The following is a 26980-nucleotide window of genomic DNA, read 5'->3' on the forward strand; positions in this document are numbered from 1 at the left end:
GTCAGTTCGTTTTACAAAAACACGCGAAAAGTCTTCTCTCATTTCATTACCATTTTTGTACGATTCAACATTTAAACCTACTAGAGACATTTTGTTTACGTTAAGTAGCAGTGTTTCTCTCGCCCATTGTCCTGCTTTTTCGTGACCGTATCCACGTATAAAATAATACTTGGTGTCAGAGGTTTCTTTCCTGGGACTCCAACAGGATAGACACATATATTTTGCAAATGCTGGTAATTTTCAACAATTGTTGTAATGTACCCAATTTTTAAAATACCAGTGGTGCACCCCCCATTCCCCTATAAGAACTAATATGGCAATCCTTACACACGTCTATGTTTACATCATTTTAATCGAGTTTCAGTAAAAGATTTCGTGTTATTTGCTATTTATAATTTGAAATTGCGAAAAAAAAATTCTTTTCTCAATATTTAACAGTCTATATCTCGAAAACGCTTCGTTTCAGAAGACAAGTTTATATAACATTTTCGTCTTAAAACAATCTAGAGAATCGGCAGTTCCTTATATATCGGAATATCCATAACGACCATCCTGTAGTTAAAGCGTGAATAATAAATGTAATATCATAAAGGGCGTAATTACACGAGAATAGGATATTGGGTATCTAGTAGGAAAAGTAATATGTATGCTTGGCCGACGATCTAAATTGATGGACGAGGCGGAGCCGAGGCCAAAAAGCAGCATAGGTCGAGAAAACAGAAGAGGCGGAATATTCTAACCAAAGAGGTCAGTAAAAGCCTTTCATTCGGTATTATCATCAATTTTTCTTACTGATTCGAGGAAAAACATCATTGAAATAGTGTAAACGGCAAACTAAGCCAGAGGCTATATTTAGTTTTGAAAAAACCATTATGAGCCACAGAAATGGCAATTTTTCTGCTTTGTTTTGTCAATTAAGAGACTGACTGATACGAATGCGTAAATCATGTTGCGAGTCCGTGTAAAGGGCTCACTAAACGCCGACATTCATTTAAGCGCAGATATTTTCCCGGTCGCTTCGATTATTCATTGAAAATTATGCTGCCCGAAAAAAGTTAATTACTTTTTTCAAGGGAAAAACCTTCGGTGGGACAATCGAATATCCCTGTTGAAAAATGGTTCATGAAAGTGATATATTTATTGGGAAAGTGAATGGGGTTTCCAAAAGTTTTTGACACCTTTGAATTATGTTAATGGGTGGCCATTAGCGTATTTCAAAGAAAACAGTTCAAGAAAGTTATCGATCGAGAATAATTCTAACCCTAGAAGAAATGGAGTTAATCGTAAAGGAGCAATCTGGGAAAAGTTTGAGTCAAACGACAATTCCTGTACTGCTCCGAAAGCAATACGAAGTTGTAATTTTTCGTTACACTATTAGCTTGCATGTAGCATTCGCCTAAATCACCCCGTGCATGGGGATTCATTTCGTAATGGATATCAAACTCAGCCAAGTTCAACACAGCGATTTGCCTTTAATCACACGTTAAGCGGACCTAAGAGAAGTGATACTGTTTCGATAATGAAAAAAATCATTTGACTTAGAATAATTATTATTGTACCTATTAAAATCATTGAAGAAAGTAAAACAACCATATCTAATGACTATGTAAACAATCTTCCACATAAATCAGTTAACCGCTCGTTATTTACGTTGTCTCGCATGAGGGTTCTAATTATTTTTCTAAGATATAAATTAGCCATGTTTATACATCGAATTCGAGTTAGAAAACGATACTTTTATATGAGATTTGATCACAGTTCTTGGGATGGGGGGCACATATAGCTAGATAGAATACTAAAATCTAAAATTTCCATCATTCCGTACAAATATTTATGAGCCACGATTGAAATCTTAACAACCCTCTTAATGTTTTATGGGAAATGCAAGATTAATATAGAATATATGAAAGTAGTAATACACGATTTGAAGGTTTCGCTTCGAGATTTAAACAAGGAACGAAAGTCCCTGAGGGATTACGGTTGTTAAAATCTGAACCGGGCTTTACCTTCTTTACTTTTCTCTTGTTATTTAAACTATATTTGAGGAGGTTTTTCACAAGCAAAATGAAAAATTCGCGAAAGGGCAGTAAAATAGCATCATCTTTACAATCAATTCTCAACAATGATTTAAATTGATATATGGAATATGTGGCAAAATAATGCGTTCAAAAACCTAAAAAGTTTTGATAAAATAATTTAGAAAACAAAGAGCACAGGAAGTGTGCTACGGAATTCTGGCTGCACTGTTATAATTTCTTCAGTATTTCCCACAATTTTAGAACGGTCCCTAGATGTCTTAAGAAATGAGGAATTTTCTGTGAGTCCTACAGGATATTCTAGAATGGAATTATTTTACTAACTCAATGTCTGAATTAGATTCTATGGAATTCTAGAGCCTTTCTAATTCCCCATGATTTCTTCAAATTTAAGGATTTTCTATAAATTTTCGAATTTATAGAAAACAAAGTCAGCGTTGAATTGCAAAGAAATTTTTATGAGCTGCGAACCTTAAGGACGTTCTATGAGGAAACAAGAAATTCTGGATAATTTCAAAGTTACCTAGAATTTTCCGATATTTCAAAATATTCCACGCACTATAAGACTTAAGAAAGTTGCAGAATTTTCGGAGGATTTTGAAGAATAAAAGAATTTGTCACAAAGTCTAACTTCCTAGAACATTTCTCTACCAGTTTCCACTTTATAATCTCCCAAACTTTCGGCATATTTCATGGATTTTGTAAGTTTTTCATAAATAGATATCTGTAAGTTTTCCAGAGCTGGATAATTGGAGAAACTTTTTCGAATGTCTTAAGGATTTTCTACGAGCTTTTAATAAATTCTGTATCACCTTAAACTTACAGAATTTGCGATACATTTTTTAACAAAAAAGGAAATGGACGAGGCCATTTATTAATTTTATAACTGGATTTCCTTGCCTGGTTCAACCAGATAGAAGTTACGACAGATTAATTTCTTGACTGAGATGATACGAGTTTCAACTCGAATTCTATTAAACTAGAATAACATGACTAAGAGTATTAAATAAATTTGAATAACCTCATCCGTGTTAGCTCAGTCGTCAGAGCTAGGACGTATTCGAAATATAAAGAAATACATACTCGTTGGAGACAAAGTAATCTGGAACAATCCAGAGGAGCTTTTCATTTAAACTGTCCTGACACACAATAAAAGCACGACGTCCGATATGAGAAAAGCGACTGGAAATTCGGGACAGGGAGAAATCCAGGGAGTCTGTTTAGAAATCCTTTGTAAATCCCCGACGAACGGTAAGAGGAGAACGTGAGGGCGGCGCCATATTGATGTCCGTGATAAATCACTTTTTCATTGAAAGGTATCGGCAATGCTTTCCTCGGGGCAAAACAAATGTAAGAAAACCCCTTTTGTTTGCTTAAAGACTGACAAGACTCCTTTTGTGTCCTGTCTCTGATTTAGCAGTTCATCCGAATTCATATAAGATTGCTGCCAATGTCTTTGTGTCGAAGGTGGACTGTCTTATGTAATAGCAACCTTCATTTACTAATATTCCAACGGTCTCAGCTGCATTTTTACTGCCAATTTTCCTGTCTACTGCCACATGAAAATTTGGTATTATTTAGATCATCACCCACCGGGCAAGCGCTTTGTTTATTTATTTTATTTATTGAGCTGTTGAACTAATTCCATTCAAAAATTGCACTTTTCTGGATCATGCAGTTGAGCACTTTGCTCCAAGGACTCCATGGAAACTACTCAATTAATTATACTTTGAAGCTTTTCGAGACAATAGGTTGGGAATCGTTTATTTAGACCAGTTTAAATTAGTATAGCAGATTTTAAGGGGTAAAGTAAAAAGTATGACAAAAAGTTATGGTTAATTCATGAAATATAATATTATAGTTGTTTATGTAATAAGTACGTAATGTAAGTTTTACGACACGAACCAGTTTATGGTCGAGGGAGCTTGCGAGCGAGTCCATAAATGGCTAAGTGGCCGTTCGGACCACTGGCCGTTCATTTCGAGAAATGAACGACCAGTGATAGAACAGTAATGTGTGGGAAGGTGAAATAGAGCTGACCCTAGAAAAGCAACAACCTGTAAAATTATGGAACCATTATACAAGTGTATCTCTGTATGATATGACATGTAATTATATTGCAATGGTGGACTTCATACTATTCATTCTTGGAAAGAAATCGATATTCTCCAACTTACATACTCAGTTTCATATGCAATACCCCACTGAATAATAATAATAATTGAGTTATGTAATTTTGGCAAAATAATGCTTTACAATAGAGCATCAAATGAACAATGTTTAAGTAAAGAAGAAAGAATGCCAATGTTTTTTTTTGTTGTCGACCATCTAGACTTTTTAATCAACACAAGGTCGCATACTGCGAACATTATTTGAAGGTGTCCGGAACAAGCACAATTGGAAATGCTACCTTGGCCTGCACAGTCACCAGACCTATCACCTATCGAACGTCTTTGGGACATGATGAGTTGCCGCCTTAGTAATCTATCGAGGCCTCCAAACAATTTGGAGGATCCATAACACCACCGTGATGTAGCACGGAATGAAATACCCCAGGGGAATATAGATCATATTTTGCAAAGCATACTGCGAACAGTACACGCTTGCATTTGCATTACATAATAAAAATATGTTTGTTTTTTAATTTAAAATCTGACCATTGAATACTCTGTTATGGAGCATTATTTTGCCAAAATTGAAAGACTTAATTATTATTATTATTGGATGGCGCGTTTTATATGAAAGTGAGCGTGTTGTGAGTACAGAAACTGAGCATTTAAATTTACAAAGTAAAATACGGGGGCCAACAATACAGGTAATTAAAATATCTCAACGGGCAAACATGCAATGTGTTACCCTTTATTATCTGTTAATACATTGCACTCAATGGTGAATAAAATTAAAATAGTTATGAATTTTGAGCAACAGCAATAATTGTCTAGATAAAGCGTTCATTGTTTCAAACTCCATTTTAAATGCAAATATAAATCAAATTTACCAGTTTGATACAGAGAGAACGCTTTGAGTTCGTTGTAGAGTCAGGCGCAATATTAAATCGATTACCTTAAAAATTGTCAAAGCGTATCGCTCCACCACCAACAAATAAAACTAAACAATTTGTTAAGCGCCTGAAATTTATTTTTTGCGAGAGCTCTCATTTTATAGATTTCCAATCCAGTAATCCTCATGTATGTACACAGGTTTTTTTTGCATTAATCCTCAAATTTGATCGAAATTGGAAATTTTTTTAACAACATTTACTTATCGCCGCAACGGCTGCTCGATAAAATTTTGCTGCTTTTTGTTGATTTTGGGTTACTTATCTAGATTTAATCATTCTCATGAAGTCCGTCAGCTGAAGCGTTAAAGAAAGTCAATGTTACCTAGAATACAATAAATCCCCTAGGGGACGACTCTGTGCGAACAAGCTAGATTTTGAGACCAGTCGACTGTTGAGTAAACAAACCACTCGAGAAGCTTTGGAATTATTCGGAAATTCAACTATTATTGAACGTGGAAGCTATAAGAAAAGCTGGTGTTAACTTGGTAGTACAAAAGTCCTAATCAAATTAGGACTATGGAGTTAAATAAGAGTGGATTAGTGAAGCACTCGTATGATGGAACACTACGTGGACTTCACGGTCCTCCTTGAAAGTTTTAGCGTAACTTGACAGCCCTGTTTGGGTAACATCTGTGCCCCATCGTTAGGGGGATTAGCTAAATTATGACGAATTGCCATTAATTAAATTAAATTAAATTAATAAATACATAAATTAATTAACTTGAACAACTTTGGTGATTGAAGGTACTTTAATGCTGACTTAAAATTTGAATTATTAGCAAATTAACATGAAATTCGGCATAGAACGTTGTATGAAAACTCATACGTAATGAGGTCATATTCGACTTAATCATTTACGGACCTGCTCGCAAGCCCGCTGGGTCGAAAACTGATTCGCCTCATAAACCTGACATTACGTTACATAAATAACTATTTTAGACCGCGTACGAGATAAAAATACAAGCCAGGTTGGTAGAAACAAATCGAAACGTAAACTTCCATTTCTATACTTTATTTTCCGGGATTTCCCGGCTCCCACAAATGTGTTTTAAATTTCCTTCTGTCTCCTCATACTACATCGCCTTCGAAGGTTTGTGCATTAAACTATGGAAAATAACCATTGAAAACAGATTAATGGGAAATATATTATTTTGTGTGGCCCAAATGTCGAAAGATATTAAAAACTAACAAGTCGCTCATTTACATTATTCCTGACGAAGCATCATCCGGCCTCAAAAATGTTTACTCTGCTCTCATTCTTGTTTATTAATTACTGTCTTAAACGGCTCTTTAATTTACTTCTACTTCATTATTACATCATCAAAATTCTTGAAAATTATTCCGACGGCCAAGTTGAGATTTTAATATCGACCGCTTACAAATGCAGCTACATTAATAAGAAATTGTTCTGCCAGAAAATTAAATTTGAAACGTTTTGCTTTAGCTCTGGATGCTAGCTGGAAATGGAAAATTACTTGTTGCAGATCGTATCTGTAATGAGTATTTTGAGACCGAGAAGAGTAACGAAGAAGGCTGAACTGGCAGCTGGAGATAGAGGGTGGGAATTTTTTTTTCCATTGATTATATGGTATTATGGAAATCTTCAAATCGGTAATAGAGCGTACCTTAAAATACGACAATATTTGAAGCTCGAGGTTGTGATGGTTCTGGAAATTGAAACGTCAGGAAAGGCGTTTCCTCTCTTTGCGTGCAGGAAAGCACACTTTGTCGCACGCATTTAAGTGCTGAAATACGTAGTTATAAAGAGTGTCAAGTGCTATTTTCCCGCAAAATTGACGTTAGCATTTACTTTTCCGCTCCGATCATTAATGTACAGTGACTGCGACTTCTATTAGTTAACCAGCACAGCACAGGCTCATAAAAAAATATCCTATTATATAATATTATTATATACATGCGTATTTTATATACATTATAATGACATATTTAATAGACGTGCATATGCATATATATTAAATATTTTCAGTTCGCACTCGATGTTCGATGGTAGATTGACATGATTGAAAGGAAGAAATGAAAGAAGAAGACAGGAAAATGTTTTGTTGAAATGCGAAGTTTGTAGCCAAACATCGAAATTAAAATTAATTTTTATTATCTAATTCGAAATCGCTAGTTTGTGACTAATGCATACAAGTCACATTTCAATAATATAATTGTCGAATTGAAATGGTGGGCTCACAGAATTTGAAAATTACGGTCGCATTTCAATGTTTGAGCTTAAACATGGAACATATATTCGAACACGATTATATTTTACTAATTATCCTAAAGCTCGCAATTAAAATTTTAGCCAATTTAAATTACCCAATATTAATTTAACAGGACTGTAGTGTGCTGAGGCCGTTAATAATTCCTGTGGTTAATTTAAATTATTCGTTAAAATGCAATAAAGAGAGACTACTTCCTGCCGTGGTGGTATGTAAAGCTTTTACCATTACTGTTGGCAGGTAATAAATATTTTCTGAAAGAATATACAAAAGAGAAGTAGATTCCTTCATTATATGTGCCGAAAATTTTCTTAAAAAAGTTTTAAAAAAACTTAACACAAGTAAAAAAAAAAGTATAAACTGATCCATTTACCACAGAATGCAAGTATCCCATTAAACGCTCGCAAAGGAAGTATTTATCCCTCTAGAGGAAAATAAATAAAAAGTAGGCTTTTATATCACTCCTTGGAGTATCAAGGCATCAGCAAAACATCCTTAACGCGCTCCTAATAACGAGTTACCTGATTTATAGAGACGTGGAACGTTTAATCTGCCACGATATCCTGCCGCTAACTTATAACGAAATCCTTTAACAGGGCTCGGAAACCGATTGCTTCCTGAGCAAATAATCACTTTCTGAGTCTAACCCGAGCAATTGGTCAGCATGAACACCATCAATATAAAATATACAGTGTCTCTCAAAATGAATATCAACTCTCTTGGAAACTTGAAAATGATAAGCTCTGCGAAGTTATAATATTGTTTGAGACTTAACAAAAATCGACTAGGTGTTCGAAAATAATTGCAAAAAGTTGAAGGTTTAGAAAAATCTCATGCTTTGTTGGCTATTAAAGCCACATTTCAGAAAAATTTATAGTTAACCATTGCCTTCAGAGTGAAATTATGAAGTTTCGCTTTGCCGCAACAATCATCAGTTGGCTTTTTTGACCGAAGGAAATACCGGATATCCAAGCGAACCCTGGACATACCAGGATATCACCGAATATAAGAGATTGTTATGGGAAATCGGTTTTTATTTTTTTGTACCTGTACGGATTATCCAATCGAAAAACTTTTACATGGAGGCCATAATACTCAAGCCCGGCCATCATTCCGTAATTTTTGAAATCTTATAATTAGAGCCGTTTTGTCTTAAAACGTCTTCAAATTTCAAAAATTCGAACGTCCCGCGTACCCGGTCACGACCGCGATTGGTGAGGATCAAGGTCAGAATTGAACAAACACAAAATGTCGACTCTGACCAATCGTGGCCTCGAATGTGGAGCCGTTTTGAGCCGAAACGTTGATCCCCTCTATGTCTGTGGTCGCCTGGACGCTCTGTATAACTCTGCATGACTTCATTTATCTTTGGGATGAATTTTAATGTTTCATTCAGAATATGAATAGTGTAGAAATTTTAAAAATCCACGACCGTATTTAGGACCCTGATAATCACCTTATTAAAAGTAGTCGGCTTCTAATAGATCGGCAAAGTAATGAGGTAAAGAAAGGGCTTTTACTCATTACTGATTATTAAAAGTATAAATTGGTATAATGATGCTAGTTCAAAAGTTGCTTTCTTTGTTCTTAACAAAGGTACATAAACTGGGGTTTAATAATGATCCATTATCTCTTCTAAAGAATCTCTTAAAATTTCGATTTATGCAAGAGAGACATTATTACTTATTAGTACCCCAGGAAAAATCTCGTGCTCTGTACTGACTTGTCGACTAACAGAACGTAATATGTATTAGGAAATCTACCCAGCAATCGATCACCATCCATTTCTCTAAATTGTTGGGATTATTCCGGCACAATAACGGAATGAAACGTAATACCAGAAAGCGCCTTAAAATTCACAGGAGCGAGCGGTGTTAAATCTCAGGTCTGTTTGGGGATCGTTTATAAATCCACGAAGAAAACGTGGGAGATAACTGAAGTCATATTGATTTCCGAGGTAAATTACACTTTCCTCTCACAGACAAGGTTGCTATTCACGATATAGTTCACATAAATCTCGATTTTTGGCCACGACGGACACCCACGTACAGGATTCCCTTCCCACTTCTTTAAGCCATATGTTCGGTGAAGTCCCTTGAAAATGCGTTAGAGTTAGAATGGTACAGTTTTTCTGCCACCATGGATGTGATATAAATGGCAAGAAATATGAAATTGAATAAATTTGAGAAAAGTTCCGCAAGAACTTTTCTCTAAGTACATAAAAGACAATTTTATAAGTCTGTGAGTTTTGAATATAGAAGAACATATTGTCACAAAGAAGAATGACCAGCTGATCGATAGTCTCTTTCTCTAGAACTAAAGGTTTTTCCCGAAAATATCTTATAAATTTTAATTTCTAAAACAAAAAATCGATCAAAATTTTTTGAACGCCGAGCATTTTAAACTCTTTCCGTTTTACAAGAGGAACATGTCCCTTTTTCAAAGAAGTTGTTAACGCTCGAAATACCGGTACCACCACACTTTTTCAAAGACGGACCTGAATTTTTTTCCCTCAAAGTGGAGCTCGTTTAATTTACAATCCAACCAAGAAACACAGGTGTGAGATTTCCAACGTTTCAAGAGCGAAAAATCTATCAGCATTTTTCAACTCAAGTTTCTACGATCTTGTTGAGTGTGGTGTAGAGTCTACAAATATCGCTGAAATTACTCGATTTTTTCTTTCTGCTTCGTCGAATAGAAAAGGGACGTTTAATTCCTCTCATAGAAAGGGAAGAATTGAAAATGTTTTCTATCGAAATGTTTTTAGTAATGTTATAAGGTTAGAAAAAATGTTAAAACATTTTCAACATGTCAAAAACTAAAAGCTTTTACTTACCTCGCAACTCGGTATATGTCAAATTGAAAGGTTCATAAAATGGAAATTTTTCTGCATCCTATGTAATACTAGGGACACTCTGTATATAGTTATAATCCCTCTGTATTTTATTCATATAAGTAGCTATTAATTTAATAATACATTTGTTTTAACTAAAATTCCTGTAACTACTATCTCTTACTGATGTCCTTCCTTAATTATCAATTACAAAATACATCGATTCTCGAACAATGTCTAAACTTCTCGAATTGTTAGCTTGGTCAGAGTCAGTGTGCAAACGGGCCCATATCGGCTGACCGATGTTTCCGTTTCTAGCATGTCCAAAATGCCTTTAGGGATTTCTGGGTCGCAACAATAATAATATGGATAAAACCCTAACATTTTAAGCTATCAGATAAAATCATTAAACAGATGGTTATAAGCAAGGAGAATTTTACGACATAAAACAATTTCAACCAGGGTTCGGGAAGCATAATGAGGAGGACGTAAAACACCCCGTTTTGAATTTCCACTTTATTTCTTTACCCCTATAAATATTTTACAGTTGAAAATCCTCAAACGCAGGTTGTACTTTATTAGTACTAAAAGCATCTCGGGCCCCGATTTGAAAAGAATGAGAGAGTCATTTGGCAGAAGGGATCGATATGGGGGCAATCGTGAAACTTCCATCAAGATGTGGTGCATACTTTTTTTAATCTGTTAAAACCTCAACACAGAAAATGGGAAGATGAGTTTTACACCGGCTCTTGTCAACTTATGGTTAAACTTTTAGGACAAATTGCATTCAAATGCAATCTAGACTAACCTCAACTAGTTTAAAAGTTTCAGATAAACCCAACTCAACTTCAGATCTCCGCAAAATGGCTCCATGTCAGACCACATATGGAAGTCCTAAATTAAATTTATACCCCCACTTAAAAGGGAACTTTAAATAATTAACAAACTCGTATGCCGAGAAACACAAGCTAAACACGTTGATAAAGTTGGCAACTGTTTCGGAGATGAACAAACAACGCAATGATTATGATTTATTGAAAATGCGAATAGATAATGAGAGAATTATTATTTCACGAGCTTTGTTATTTGCCTGGAATAGGAAATTTGATCTGCATAGTTTAGTGCGGAAGATCTTGAATAATTTAGATTCGGTTTCGACTTGTTTAATATTACTTGAACGGGGGCATTTCCCAATTGTCTCCCTTTATTACATTAGAGTTTGTAAGTAGTGTTGATAAAAAAAAAACATTTCTACTAATGGATTACCAATGGCAAGGAGCTTAATAATTTACTTTTCATATTACGAGAAAAATTTCCAATTTCGTACTGAAAGTTTCAGGTTTTATAGTGCAAAACTACTGCTAGTAGTAAAGCTGCAATTGCGAATTCTCCTTTCTGGATGTAAATTTTGATAAATTGCACTGGCATTCGTTGCACTACGGATTGCTCGCGCATAGGTCAACCAAAGATCTACCTTTTCTTTATTAGAAATTTCCATATATTTCATGCAGGAACAAGTAAATCGACTTGCACAGGTTTGAAAAATAGGAAAAATTCTGTAATAAATATTTCTATACGGCAAATTTAACCATTTATACATATGGTTTTCTAAGACATCATGGAAAGGCGATTTTATTCATCCTAAGTTAAAGTAGCTTCGTGTCAAAATATATATCGAATTACGTATACATACTAGTATCCATATTTTTCCCAAATTGCACGAAATTCTGCGAATGAGCATAACAAGCTAACCGGTAAAATGTCTACAGATAAAAGAGTTAAAAAATCCATTATGCTTTAATAATTTTACTTCATATACTCTGAGCAATGGTAACTTTCAAATACGAAATTATTTCCCATGGCATTTTCTATTGGTAAATTTAGCGTAAAACTACAGTACTATCAAATTATACTGCTTTATTGACAGTCGTTAAACAGAGCTATGAACACATTACTTGTGTATACATTACTAGTCCCAATAGAAGCACTACTTGAACGGGAATGAAACAGACCTTCGAACAGTAAAAGAATGAACAAAATCGGACAAGTGTTTTCGGGAAAACTATAGGTAAAAAAAAAAACAAAAAGCTAAAACAACTTACCAGACTAGAAAAAATTATGAGCTTTTTGGTTTTTTTTCAAAAGCAGTTCTTTTTATAAATTACTTATTTATTAACTAAACTTATTAGTACGACTAACCTTATTACCGAGCATGTGCGCTAAATTTATACGCACAGCTCGCAAATGCGTATGGTAAAGCCATTTAATCGCACGCTTACAGGAAAGATAATAAACCTTTTTTTGTTCTTCAGCACCTATTTCCATTGAAAATTAAATGTTTCCTTAGTTTTTTATGCGAGTAGAGAATCTCTGCTATATTATATTTCAAACTTTTCTCTCAAATGCTTTGTTTTGTCAGATACTGAATAAGTGAGATCCTCAGGTCAATGGACGATTTAAGTACCGGACACTAAGCTTACATTTAAATAAACATGAAAATTACATTTCCGTAAATGCACCTAATAAGAATCTACTCTTTGAAGTGCTGAAAAATTTATCGGGTGCTAACTTCTCTGTAAGCTACATTCTCCCTTCCCTATCTTCCCATTAAATGAACCGTCAATTCAATATAAAAATAACTAAAACACATAAATATTTTTAGTTTTGACTGAATATATTATTTTAAAGTAATTTTTTTATTAAAACTTGGCGACTACCACCACTAAAGATATTCGTACACTGAACATTCACGTGGACTTAATAAATTGCGATTCTCATATTTACTTGTAATTGCTACAAACACTCTCGCAATCGCGTTGGAGGTCTAAAAATTAATATGCGGTTGTTATCTTACCGAAGTACAAACAAAATCGTTATCACGCACCTAAACTGAAAATCTCATACTTGAACCCACCCCAATACAACAACGCATTATTTTTCTATTGTTCAGCGCGCCTTCGAAGGGCTAAAAATAGTTTGAACAAGCCATAAACATAACATCAATTTTAATAACCACCCGTATGATTTCCACGTATTTCTCACAATTTTAAGGCAATAAAGGACAGCTCATGTAGGCGTATGGTAATATGGTTAACCTCTGCCAAGCAAACTTTACTCCCTGTCCAACCTAACCTAATGGGCAGTTTACAGCAACTGGTCATTATACACACATTGTTTGATGTAAAACCAACTTTCCATATCGTAAAGCCAAATTACAGTTGAGTGTATTGTTTGATTAATTCGCTGTCTGATGGAAAATCTATGGAAATATTAAATTAGTGTGGCGTTAAAATATAGGCACCTACCAGCAAACGTGCTCGTATTGTGTGAAAACCCCCTGAAGGAATAGTGGTTGTTGTTCCGTTTTAACCCTTTTCAACGGATCACAATGAATCACTGAAACCCCCTTAATCTCACCTACATTCCCCCTAAATTGCATTACCCATTCTCCTCTATAGAATAAGGAGACGAGCTTCCTCAGTATGCCACACCAGGCCCCGGGCTTAAAATCTGGGCTGTCTTTTGGGGATGGTTTTTGGGGGTAGAGCCGATCTGACTGACAAGACAACGCCGCCGAGGTGGTGGAATATCGATTTTCTCACGGAATTCGAGTCTAATGGGCTCTTGCTAAACTTATGGGTGAATTAATGGGTCGGGATGACTGGCAACGATATCGTTTGGAAACGTTGCTAAATGTTCATTAAAATTAAGTTGAGGCATTGTAATGGTTGACTGGCATATTCGGTGCCATGGTAATTATTTTAACATTCATGGATGTGGCGTGTGTCGCGAAGTTTAATTTTTTAGCGTGTAAAAATGTCTATGCCTCTTTAAAAAAGTATTTTTGGCTCCGCCATTGCATGAGAAGATGATTAAATTTTCATTTATTCCACTTGGGATTGAGGTCTTAGACACAAGTAGGGGCGCTTGGGGCCGTGAAATTGTACATTATTCTCAGTTAATACTGAGGATAACGTTTACCCTTTGCTAAGGGGACGGACAAAAAACGTTATTAACGTTTCGGTGACAAATTTCAAAAAACGAGAATTAACCAAAATGTATGGAATGTAAAGATCTAAAGTGTGCGGACACTTCGAAGTTCCTCTTCAAAATTGATATTTTTTGTGTCTTCATTTTTTTTTCGTTTTATTTTCCTCTCACAAATTGTTTTCGCGTAAAAACGTTTTACGCACGTTTCCACAACATTGAAATTTTCTTCATTATATGTAAATTTATGATTTATAATATTTGTTAACTTTTTTACTGCTCGCTGAGTGTTGTTATTAAAACGACATTTCCACGATTATTTTAACACATTGAATGGGGATGGTTCTCGCGCTATTCATTCATGCAACATGCACAATGTATTGTCCAGAAATAGAAAGGAAGGGTTGAAATATTCATTCAATGAGATTTATCGAATAATTCTGAAATCTGTACACAAACTGGCACGAAACTCGGAGTTTTGATTATATAGAAGACACGCTCTATTTCTTCACCATGCTGACAAGATTTGTTTACCCTACATTTCATTATACAGGGTATTTGGTCCATCGATACACATGCAAAAGAAGATGGTAGGTTGAACATATTCGACTATCTCTACTTCCATACAAAGTGTCAGAAGTTTCGAGATATCGTCATTTTTCGAATTTTACCAAATTCCCTACTTACTTTTATACATATGTATAAACTACAATAAAAATTTATTGGAACATTTTATCTGGCTCTATATTTTTTCGTATTATCTTGAATATGTATTTTGTCGAAATCAAGCATGCATTGAGATTATCTATATATTAAAACAAAATGTCTCTTAAAATTCCAAAAATGAATTAACTCGATATCAAATCTCTAATTTGTAAACGAATGAAAAGGAAGACGTAAATGAAAGAATCGTTGAAATATCTTTAAAAAGTTTTTTGACCATTGAGGCTTAATGTTACATAAGATATTTAATCAAGAAATATGTAGAAAAAATGTATATGTAATTATTATTTATGCAATGATTATACTATGTATTCTCTTATTATTTTCATATTCGAAATGAAAACTACTATTTCTGATAGAATTTCGGCATCTTCATCTCATTTCTGTAGTGGATACTTCTAACCTCATTTCAACCTTCATTGCTTCCGTTGTCCCATAAAATTTTCAGATGAGATGGTCTCGATCATCAATTTTCTCATTGCATACAGTTCTTTCATTCTTCATCAAATATGATAATGAACTAGGATCAGATCCGGAGATCCAGCAGGCCACAATATCGATATTTTTTGATTATTTAACAACTCCCTTATTGTTCTCTGATAACAGATGAGACATCTATAATTTTGAAATATGATTTTCGCTCTTACGTCAACTTTGTATGAAAAACATAGTCAGATCAAATGTTCATTAAATTTTAATTTTAACTTATACGGAAGTAAACAGCGAATTTAGTAATATTCGGTAAAATTACAATATCTCGAAATGAGTAATACTTTGTATAATAGATATACAGGGTGTCCCACAAGTGTTTCATTATATTTCAATGGGTAATAGTACATTGAAAAATAATATGACTCCCTATATAAACCATATTTCAATAATGCTTCATTAAGAAGATACAGGGTGTTAAACTTTACTTAAAAAATCTAAATTTTATTGATATATTCAAAACTGTTTGAGATATGTATGTGAAATTTGGCATGTTTTGAGAGTTAATGTAGACGCATTTATTTATGCAAAAGGGCTATTTTTCGTTTCACTAGTGACGTGCGTACGGTCACCTCTCAGCACATTTTTAAAGAAAAACATGGTGCGCCACTGCTTCTTATCAAAATAAAAATTATTTTCAGAAGTTTAATTTCATTTAAAAGAAAAATGCTCACTTGACTCTTTTTCGTCCGACGTATCGTTTGCCAGTAAAAAATTGAATACCGTCTATATGCACGATATTCTCTAAATGGTTTTAATAATATTAAGTTTGTTTTAAATATTATTAATTTGCTATAACATTATAGAAATTGTTCAAATTGGTGGCCATTTTGTTCAATACATAATTGAGCTCGCCTGTTCATTGATACTCTGATACGTTGAAATATTCCAGGTGTGTTTTAAGTTTAACACCCTGTATCTTCTTAATGAAGCATTATTGGAATATGGTTTATATAGGGAGTCATATTATTTTTCAATGTACTATTACCCACTGAAATATAATGAAACACTTGTGGGACACCCTGTATATGGTCAAATACATTTAAAATCATGTCACCTACCACCTTCTTTCAGATGTGTATCATTCAACCAAATATCTTGTAGAATCGCATCCTTTGGAACATTGTGCCGGGTGCCAAAAGGAAAAAAAAGTATTATGGAAGAATTTGGTACTGCTAATACTGCTGGGCAGATGATGGCTCCATCAGTAGGGAATCTCCATAGATGCGTCAATTGTGGGAAAATGCAGTATTCCCTCAGATGGCCAAAACAATCCACGGAACGGATAAAAAAAAATTAAATTTTAATTTATCTTTTTTGGAGTCCAGTCCTGCTTGAACGAGGAATTATTTTTACCACAATTTCAACGTTTAGAAACGAAGTTGGTGTTGGAGACGTTTAAAAAATCTATGTAGAGCGAAGTGCGTTTTATGAGACAGATAAGACAAAAAGTTATTAAGAAAATTTGCTTAGAACCAACATCTAGGCACGCACACCAAACTTTAAAATCCTCGACAAAATTGTTATATAAGGTGTTGCAAAAGTTATCACTGTTAATAATATAAATGTGGATTCACAAATGCTTCGTTAGCGATATATAAAGAGTTAAAATTTGAAATTGGCTCACAGATGTTCACTTCACGTTTGGAGCGATTACTAGGCTCAGTTAGTGCTGAAAATCTAGATTGTGAAAGGGGTATTGGGGTTAGCCCTTCCTATTCCGAATTGGTACTCTTCATAACACCTATAACCCTACAGATTTCATAACTTAATCATAACAAAAACATGCTATTTAAAAAACAAAAGGTATATTAGAATATTTTCTTTGTTTATGATGGATTTTCCTCAAAATTGGTACATTTTCAGCGAATCTTCGTTTTTAAGTTTGTAGCAATGAGTAATCCAATTTCTTCTATTGTTTAGGGTATTTGTTTAAAACAGGAATATTTTGGAAAGCTTTCTAAGAAATCAATTTTTAACATTAAAAAGCCTTAAAAACGATATAACGTGGACTAGCGCGATGTAACATTCTGTACACGAATTAATTACGCACCGTGTTATTTTCCAGACAATACTAAATAAAGTAAGTAATTCACTGGGTACTAAGTGGTAATCGATCAAGTTTGTAACAACTGATAATCAAATTGATAATAACCGGTTGGTAATTGGTGAATATCTGTTTTATCACCTCTCTGCGGTGTAATACCATTTTTCAAAGTCTCCCAACATAAGCACTGTAGTTTATAATTCACTCGATTAAGCTCTTAAAATAACGTCCGAAGCTGTTACCAAATTAATTCGACGTTGGTTATTGACTATTAAATTTATCCGGCCCGGTGCGACGTTTCTCGCATGATGATGTACCACTTTAGTGATAAATAGACATCCTGATAGCCCATTATGTAAAAAAATTACCAGTAAAATAATTTGTATGATAACAGGGATAACTCGCATAAATTTGAGCTGGCGTTGTTTACTGGAAGAATTTCGAATTTCATTAAAGGCGGTTTTATGCAAATCGATCAGTCATATCAGAAATAGTTAAGAGTTTTTCTGACTCCTCGCGACGATAGATTAGTAGGATTTACCGTGCTACTGAACGGAGTGTTTATTTTCGAGCACTAGATCGAGTAATATAATAAACCCGCTGAAAAAAAGTGTTAATTGTTTGTTAATTTTCTCAAGATACATAGTCAACAAGTTAAGGTGTAGGTAAACAAACACCGCTCCTGATTAATAAACAGGTGGAGAGTTATTGGCCTGTGGATGAGTGAAAGAATGTTTTTGAGCTGTATACTGCCTGGATGTTAATAAATTTATGACAATTTTAATATTATAAATCAATCGAGGAAGCAATTTCAATCAAAAAACAAACAAAAACATTGCATTCCCTACTATGCTGTAATACAGTCGAAATTGGTTATAACGAACACGAGGACACCAGAGATTTTTTCGCTATAGCCGGGCGTTCGTTATATCCGATTCTAGTCAAAATGTCCATACATATACCCAGTACATCTTGGCTGACACTCACTGCGTTCACATGAAGAGTGATTAATTACGGGTGTGAACAAAATCTAGACATATAGACATTAACTTTATACAAGGCCAAATGGACTAAGACGCATTTGTAGATTACGCAAACCTTAACATCAAATACTAATAAAAGACAGCTAATGCAAAATCGTGCAAAATCGACTACGATTCAATTCACACTGATTCCTCCAATGCCAAGATTATTCCGGCAAACAAATACTCTAAAACTAGCCTAAGAAATTCTTCAGGATGGTCTTTTTAATAAATATTAGTTAGTACCAGACATTTAATTGAGGATCACGTGGAAAGTAATCTTCTTTCATTAAGTAAAGATTTTCTCTGCTTCAAGAATAGCATTTTTCACACCTTCACCGCAATACTAATCGAAAATGCAACAGGTTCACTTACCACTATTTCTTGACTTTTGTAACCTCTTCCACAGCATACAATGAGGCGATCATCCACTCCCTTAAAGTAATTTAGTTTGTTTCTTCAAATTAGTCCGCATTGTTTATTGTTGATAGTAAGGAATATTGATTCCAACATAGTACACATTAAAAAGTAAATACTTGAGTTTGACTATACATTTAAGTTGTAAATAACGTAATATTAACGATCTTCTGACTAAACTTAAATTGAAACAAATATTTTGAGGTTATAATGGAACGAACGAAAGAGACATCTGGGAAAAGGACCTCAAATTATCATCCCGTCTCTCTCTGTGTGATACACATATTCCATCTTTATCTGGCATTCGACTAGACGTTTTGAAACTTTGTCTTACCTACAGTGATATATTGACCTACTTTCTTCAGAGCTATCTCTTTATTAAAGAGCGCATCCCCTTTAATGCACGTTAAACACTTCGCAGTGGAATGTCTGGAAGGTTGACGTGATATAATCTTTGGAGGCGCCATGTGTTGTTCCGTTGATTTGTATTCACCTTGAACTGACCTTCAGGGTAGGTTGTGAAAGGAACGCGGGTAATTCAACATTAAGCAACCCTTTCGGGCTAATTTCACTTTTAGCCTAATATTGTTTAATTGTTTAACTCAAAATAGAAGTGAATCCAAGCAAAAAACTATATAAAAACTCTTGAAAATATCATCCTACCAAGATGCAGGACTTGCTTCCTAGACCAAAAATCTCTTAACTATTCTAGGAGTAATGCGGATGGTGATTTTAAAAAATTTCATTAAATATTGCCAATAAATATTGCGAATTCCTTAGGATAGCTGATAACTAAATGAGTTGATTATTTTTTCTTTACTTTCTCTACATTCTTAATTCGCATCGATAGATATTTTTGCAAATTCTACATAAACAGTAAAAAATATAATAATATAGTCGAACTCGGTTATATTTATGTATGTAAAAAATACGAAGGCAGCAAAGATTTTGTTGGCTATGCCGGACGTTCGGTATCTCCGATTTTAGTTAAAATATGCATATACAGGATCATTCACGGTGAGCGCCCTATTAAAAGTTTACAGGGTTCTAATATACATAGCTAGAGATCTGAAATTTTGGATACTGATGTAATGGAGTTTGATCTGTTGAATTAAAATATTGGTATCGTTGCGACGTTGACAAATCTATGTGCAACTGACAACAACTTTGTTATTTCAAATGGCACACCCTGTATTTTGTTACATTTTCAAATTTCCCGGAAGACTTAAACCCCAGTTTATCAATCATATGCCATAGCTACGATGAACCGTTTTCGAAATAAATTTTTTTTGACTGATTTGGCAACAAATAGATCCAAATTGAAAAACGCATATCTTTTCAGCTATCACAGCTAGAGAGTTGAAATATGAGCTACAGACTCTTATTAGTTATCTGTATCTTTTAATATTATACATTTTTTGGATTTACATACAGAGCGTGGAAAAATTAGTGCGATATCAGGAGGATATAAATAAAAGCATTAAATGCGAATCTTAAATAGAACACCCTATATTTTTGGATGGCATCTGAAAGATCAATAAATGTTCTATCGAAAAGTATTATACATTAATATAATTGTTTTCAGTTGTTTTTGAGATATTGGCAAATATTTTTTTATAAATTTTTTATAAAAATTGTCAGCAAAATCTCTAATTTCATTTATATTACGTAGATCTAGATTATTATAAAGGATTACAATTCCGTTTATTTTACGTTGTTAACCCATAGCCTCCTCCTAACCGAATCAACTAATAAGTGGTGCCTTTTACTCTCAAAGATTCTAATATTTATTTCAAAAACGGTTCATCATAACTATGGCATATGATTGATAAACTGGGGTTTAAATCTTCCGAGAAATTCGAAAATGTAATAAAATACAGGGTGTGCCGTTTGAAATAACAAAGTTGTTGTCAGTTGCACATAGATTTGTCAACGTCGCAACGATACCAATATTTTAATTCAACAGATCAAACTCCATTACATCAGTATCCAAAATTTCAGATCTCTAGCTATATTAGAACCCCGTAAACTTTTAATAGGACACTCACCGTGAATGACCCTGTATATACATACAACTAAGTTTGCCTTAAAAAATCCTATGCGATTATTTTTAAAAAATTTTATGAATATAGTTAAGATTTACTAACAATTAAAAAAAAGAAAAAGCAAAAAGGACACGTCTGTATTATTTGTAACTATGTAACACCTATATAGTACATCATATTACTACTACATACAAAATTATTATTTAATTTGTACTGTAAAGTATTCAGCCATTTTATCTTGCACTTGATTTTTAATAAAAAAATGTCTTTAAATATACATAGCTATGTATATAATTTGTCTAAAATCGGGTCTTAGCAAATCGTTATCTATTTTGGTGTACTCGTCTAGATCAACATTATTATGCTTCTTAATCCAATCTGATCTCTAGAAATAAAAAAGTGGTAATTTTTGGGAATTCAGAAATGGCCGGGTTTAGGAATAGGGAAATTTTAACAAAAATTGTAGATTTTCTAATTCCGAACGTGATGTTGTCAAGAAATTTGACGCATTCCATTTGAATAAGCTAGTTATTGATATTTGAAATTTTGGCTATTGTGGAGGACTTTTAGTCAATTGAAACATATTAAAACGTAGCTTTTTAGGTTCTCTTTGAGCTCCAGAAGTCTGCTTCCGAAATTCAAGCTGGTTAGCGCACAATATCGATTTCCGTAAATCCTCACAGTGCCTAATTTTTAAAACTATTTCGAAGAACTCGAAAACGATAAATTTTAGATAGGACACCTTGCGTAAACTGATCTTAAAATTCAACGACAAATCCGAAAATAATAAAAAATGTGGAGGGAGGGGGTGTTCATTTAAGATATTGAAGCTGCACATTGTCACACTTCTTTGGGTCACCCTGTGCATTAAACATTAATTTTGTAAAATACGATTCTATTTATTAAGAAAAGAGAATTGTTAACTTTATTGGCACAGATGCGAAGGAATTCTGATGCACTATTGTAAGTCCCAATACAATAAGTGTGGTAAATGCGGTATTACCGCACGCGCGCAAAATTTTGCAAACCGAGCTGTTGAAGTGAGGTTTGCGAACACTCGACAACGATGGAAATGAATATCAGATTAAACGTTGATGTTATGATTCCAGACTCGTTCCTGTTTGTGTTTCCAATTTAATTTATGCTTAATTTGGGTAAGCTCATGCAGTGTGAATTCTAGTTCAATCTAAAAATGGAAAAAATCACCGTGGATATGACATTTTTATAGCTCCACGCCTGGCGTGCTAAATTTAAATATATTAAACTTCACAGTAAAGCCATAATGATGCAGTTTAGGACCTTGGTGCATAATTTCTTTACTAATATATATTTAATATACATATGTATATGCATTTGTAAGCAAATAAGAAATGTAAAAAATGAAGAGAGAGGCACCAAATATTTCTAGATACTTATACATTTGGCAATGGCCCGAAAGATTTAACGTTGCTTTTTAGTGGAAATAAGCGATGTTCCTTGTAGTCTGTAGAATCTCTACGTTGATCCTAAACATCTGATTTTTCTTACTCTAATCTCATAAACCCTATTTGGAAGGGTGGAATGAAATGTTTTTTTTAGGAGTATTACTGTTTATATACATTACTTTAGTCTGTCGGTGGTGTTTACATAAAAGCGAAGGAATTTTATATATTGTAATTTATTTATTATTCATTTATGTTGTATCTGATCAGGTAGTTAGAAAATTAGCTTACAAGATTTTAATAAGATATTGCGCATCTAAAAATAAAACGAAAAATTCGTATCATAAACTTAAATCTGCATAAGTCTCGTTTCTGAGATGTAGAGTGTGTTAGACATCTCTTCTTCCCGAGTTCCTAGCTGGTAGCAACTGTATGCAGCTTTTTACGTATGTGATTCAAATATGCTTACTACAGTATACATTGTACATTGTGTCTCTCATACAGAAATAATTTAGTAATTCTAGGGAGATTCGTTCTTTCCCAAACTTGTCTGCGTTGCGACATTCACCATTTATTGCTCGAAATTTAAATTATTACTTTGTCTTCTTTATTAATTTAACATTTGCATGCAAACTGAAAATATTTTTAAAGCTATTCCGACATTGAAATTTATGGAGGTTTTCATGCTGTGCTCCGTTCCTTACATTTCACACGCTTTCATGTTCTGCCCCTCACGCTTCACATATTTCCATATTTCGTTCCTTACATTTAAATAAGGCCGATATTTGATAATTTTGCAAATGGAAAAAATACTTTTTCAACTATTCAAATTCCGACAGGATCGTGAAAATTGGAGAATAAAGCTTGAAGGAAAGCAAGATTGAAATCGAATTAAAAAACCTGGTTTTCATTGCAAAAAGAACTCAAATCGTTTCGGAACCTGTTTAATTTGCATCGAAACGTATTAATTGTCTGCTTAGGGGTTACTCCAGTAGTATCACGACCTATTGGATTTCGCCATGACACATTGAGGTCAAAAAGGCAGATAATATATCAGAGATGAGAAACTCAATTGGGAAAGCTGGAAATATGGAAAAACAAAGGCCTGTTTTGCAGGTTTCGGAACGTTTCGACTGGAAAATGAAGTATGTCACTGTTAGAACCGTTATTGGCGATTAGTCTTTTGTGTACCCCGTTCATCGAGAGGGAGATGTTTGCTTTTGTGTGGTCATCGAGGATTAATTAAAGTTGATGTTGCTATGTAAACTGGATGTTTGTGTGTACCCAAGGTTGGAGATTTATTAGGGTTGAATATGGAAAAACAAATCGATCTGTCTGGAGTTATTGAAAATCCCATCCGAGTTAAACCACTTTTTGAAGGAATTCGGGATCGACGAAAATGGAAAAATCTAAATCCACAAATGAAAGTCTCTTTGAAATACAGCGTATAATAATTTGATTAACGTTTTCTATAGAGTATATCTACGAAAATCAATTAAAATTATGTTGTTGGAACAAAAACAATTAAAGCATCATGTTTTAATTTCGTCCACACGTGCGTATAATTTTTTCTTCAAAAATAGTAAACAACGTTGAAAACGTAATTCAATCATAACGTCATCATAATGCAACCATTCATTGATTTTTGGTCGAATTAATAAAAAAATCTGCATAAAGCTTAGGATCGCGTTCAGAGAAATGAAATTAATGAAATTTCTTGAAACTACTTATGTAGCTCGAAAAGAAGCGTTTCAAAATGTAACTTATTCAGCAATTTGTATCTCTTTATTGTAATTTGATCAATGTTTTACGGAACACATTTTGAGTTCTTAGTGAAACAAAACTAAAGTCGATTATTTCACAGCTACTATCTTTGACCAATCAAAAATAGAAATTATATTTTAGTTTCCATAGCAATCTAAAGAAAGTTCGGCAATCATATTGTCGGAAACACTATCTGACAAATATTTATAATTAATTAATACATTAAACGTTAATACATTTACGTGTATGAAAAGTCCAGCAATCCTGAAATATCTAGAAACATATACAATTTATTAAAACATGCGTTATATAAAAATTGAAGGAGGAATACTGCGGTATTCAGCAATATACAAGGTGTTGTCATAAAGCAGCAGTGAACCGAAGTTACGTTTTTTCTTATGGAATGGAAAACTTTTTGCGATATTGACTGATTCACCCTCGCATTCTGAATACATTTCATGTAGCATATCTTATGGCTATCTCTAACGACTCAGCAGCTATTGTAAAATTAAAAATAAATCAACAAAGAAATTACTCTTATGTAAATGAACTTATTTTTATTGAAGGAAGTTCTTAAAACGTGTCCCCCGAACAGTTTATCAATGACCTAACTTGTAATAGAATTTCTCAATAACATGTTCCAGCATTTCAATAGTAACGAAAGGACATTCGTCAGTAGTTCTTTTTAACGGATTTAAATCTGCCAGTTTCGTGGCATGCACTTTATTTTTCAAGTGGCCCCATAGAAAATAATCAAGGAATGTCAAGTCCGGTGATCTAGTGGGTCATTCTATTTCGCTTCCGCGTTCTATCCAAGCTGCTTAGTAAGCAAACTGATTTCTAGATAGATTAGACAAAAAAAGGGCTGATCATTATCACCCCCATTGATAACACTTTTAGCCACAGGACATGTTACATGTAATATATTCAGAGTACGATGATGAATGAGAAAATATTATAAAAAGTTTGTCATTCAATAAGAAAACACATAGAGTAGTGCACAAAAATATAGCAACTTTTTCAAAATAATTATAAAGAGCAATAAAACTTCAACAAATTACAAAAGAATTGTTCAATAATTAATATTTTGTATCATACCCTCGCTGCTGAATAACTTCTGCACATCTTCGTGGCATTGAATTTATTAAATTTTTGATGTAACTGTTATCAATACTCTTTCAGGCTTCTCGAAGTGCCTGAAATAAATCCTATAAATTGGAATATGTATTATTCCGAATTTTATTATCCACATATTCCCACAAATTTTCTATGGGATTGAGATCGGGAGATTGCGATGGCCAAGCAAGAACTTCTATCCTTTTCTCTCTAAACCATTCTGAAACAAGTTTCGATTTATGTTTGGGGTCGTTATCTTGTTGGAAAATGCTTCTTAGTGGCATGGTTTCTTCAAGACATGGTTCTAAATGATTCCTGAGAATATCTCGGTACATGAACCGATCCATGCGACCTTCTATTTTGTGAAGCCGACCAATACCAAAACCAGAGAAACAACCCCAAACCATAATCCAACCTCCTCCATGTTTTACGGTTGGTAAAACAAACTTTTTATGCAACCTTGCACCTTTGGGTGATCTAACGTATGATGGGCCATCACTTTTAAATAAGTTAAATTTGGATTCATCGCTGAAAACTACCAATTTCCACTGTTCAGATGTCCAGTGTTGGTAATTCTACGCAAACTGAAGTCGGGTTTTCACGTTCTTCTTAGACAGCAATGGTTTTTTCGCTGGTCGCCTACCACATAATCCATTTTCCACTAATCTTCTTCTTATGGTCTTAAAACTGATATGAGCTAGGCCCGTTTTCTCTAAATATGATTTTATATGAGTGGATGATAGAAATGGATTTTGTGACACATTCGAATTATCCATTTATCAGTTCTTTTTGTAGTTTTTCTTGTGCGTCCTGAATTTTTTTCAGCTGCTTCACTTCCTGTTTGTTTGAATTTGTAAATAATTCGAGATACAATTGACTTATGCACACCCAAACTCTTTACAATTTCGCTTTGTCGTTCGCCAGTTTTATATCGCTCAATGATAACTTTCCTGATCTCTAATCAGATTGTTTTACCTCGACCCATAATGAAACCATAATATAAAACGTCTTTAAAAACACAAGTCTGTAAATCAAGTGAAATTTTAAAATTCCATGAGTGCTATATTTTTAGTCCGATATTGGAAAAATATGTTTTAATAGTTTCTTATAGGAATTTTTGATATTTTAGTTGGATGCATTTTAAACATCAACGGTTGTGGAAGATAAATAATATAAAAACAAATATTAGGTTTAGCCGAATAGATACATTTTATTTAAAATTTTTAAGTTGCTATAATTATGACCACTTCTGTAACTTTAATTCACTGCTACTTTTCCACGCATCTCGTATATTTCTGAATATTGCTGAATAGTAAAATTTATAAGGTATTTTTTTTAATTATATATTTTTCAGGATATTCCAAGGTTGCCGCTGTTTTCGTACATGGTTTATACAGGGTGAGTCGAGAGGATCGTGCGAAACTTCAGGAGCGTGTTGTATATGAAAAATAAATGTAAAAAAACTCAAATGTTGTTATCCGATTTTCGTTTGTTTATAAGTTATAGCGTAAATAAAATTAAAACATAAAATTAAAAAAATATATAAATTTCATAAGAAATTCCATAAATTAATACGTTGGATTGGTCGTGGTGGCCCTATTAGTTGGCCTCCAAGGTCTCCAGACCTCACACCACTAGACTATTGTTTGTGGTGTTGGTTTAAAACTGAAGTGTACAGAGTAAAAGTGGACACTCAAGATGCACTAGTTCAACGCATTAGAAATGCTGCAGCTGCTATCAAAGAAAGACATGAAACAATCAGGAGCGCAACGAATGCTCTTCATAGACGAA

The 26980-nt window shown here is 33.8% G+C and overlaps 2 protein-coding genes across 13 annotated transcripts in view; one reads left to right on the plus strand and one right to left on the minus strand.

The window, feature by feature from the left end:
• Positions 1–26980, minus strand: part of LOC136340431 (uncharacterized) — a 159180-nt gene that overhangs the window by 57354 nt on the left and 74846 nt on the right. For 5 of the 10 annotated variants that reach the window (XR_010732299.1, XR_010732300.1, XR_010732301.1 and 2 more), the window contains exon 1: positions 18802–19032. The exons of the other annotated variants lie outside the window; for them this stretch is intronic. The gene's annotated coding sequence lies outside the window, so the exon portion shown is untranslated. Of the gene's footprint in view, positions 1–18801; positions 19033–26980 lie in introns of those variants that run through there. 10 annotated transcript variants of the gene reach the window in all.
• LOC136340372 (5-hydroxytryptamine receptor 1-like) overlaps positions 1–26980 on the plus strand; it is a 145439-nt gene that overhangs the window by 34842 nt on the left and 83617 nt on the right. The window lies entirely within an intron of this gene.

Source organism: Euwallacea fornicatus, chromosome 1 (assembly GCF_040115645.1).
Source record: "Euwallacea fornicatus isolate EFF26 chromosome 1, ASM4011564v1, whole genome shotgun sequence".
Classification (NCBI taxonomy): Eukaryota; Metazoa; Arthropoda; class Insecta; order Coleoptera; family Curculionidae; genus Euwallacea; species Euwallacea fornicatus.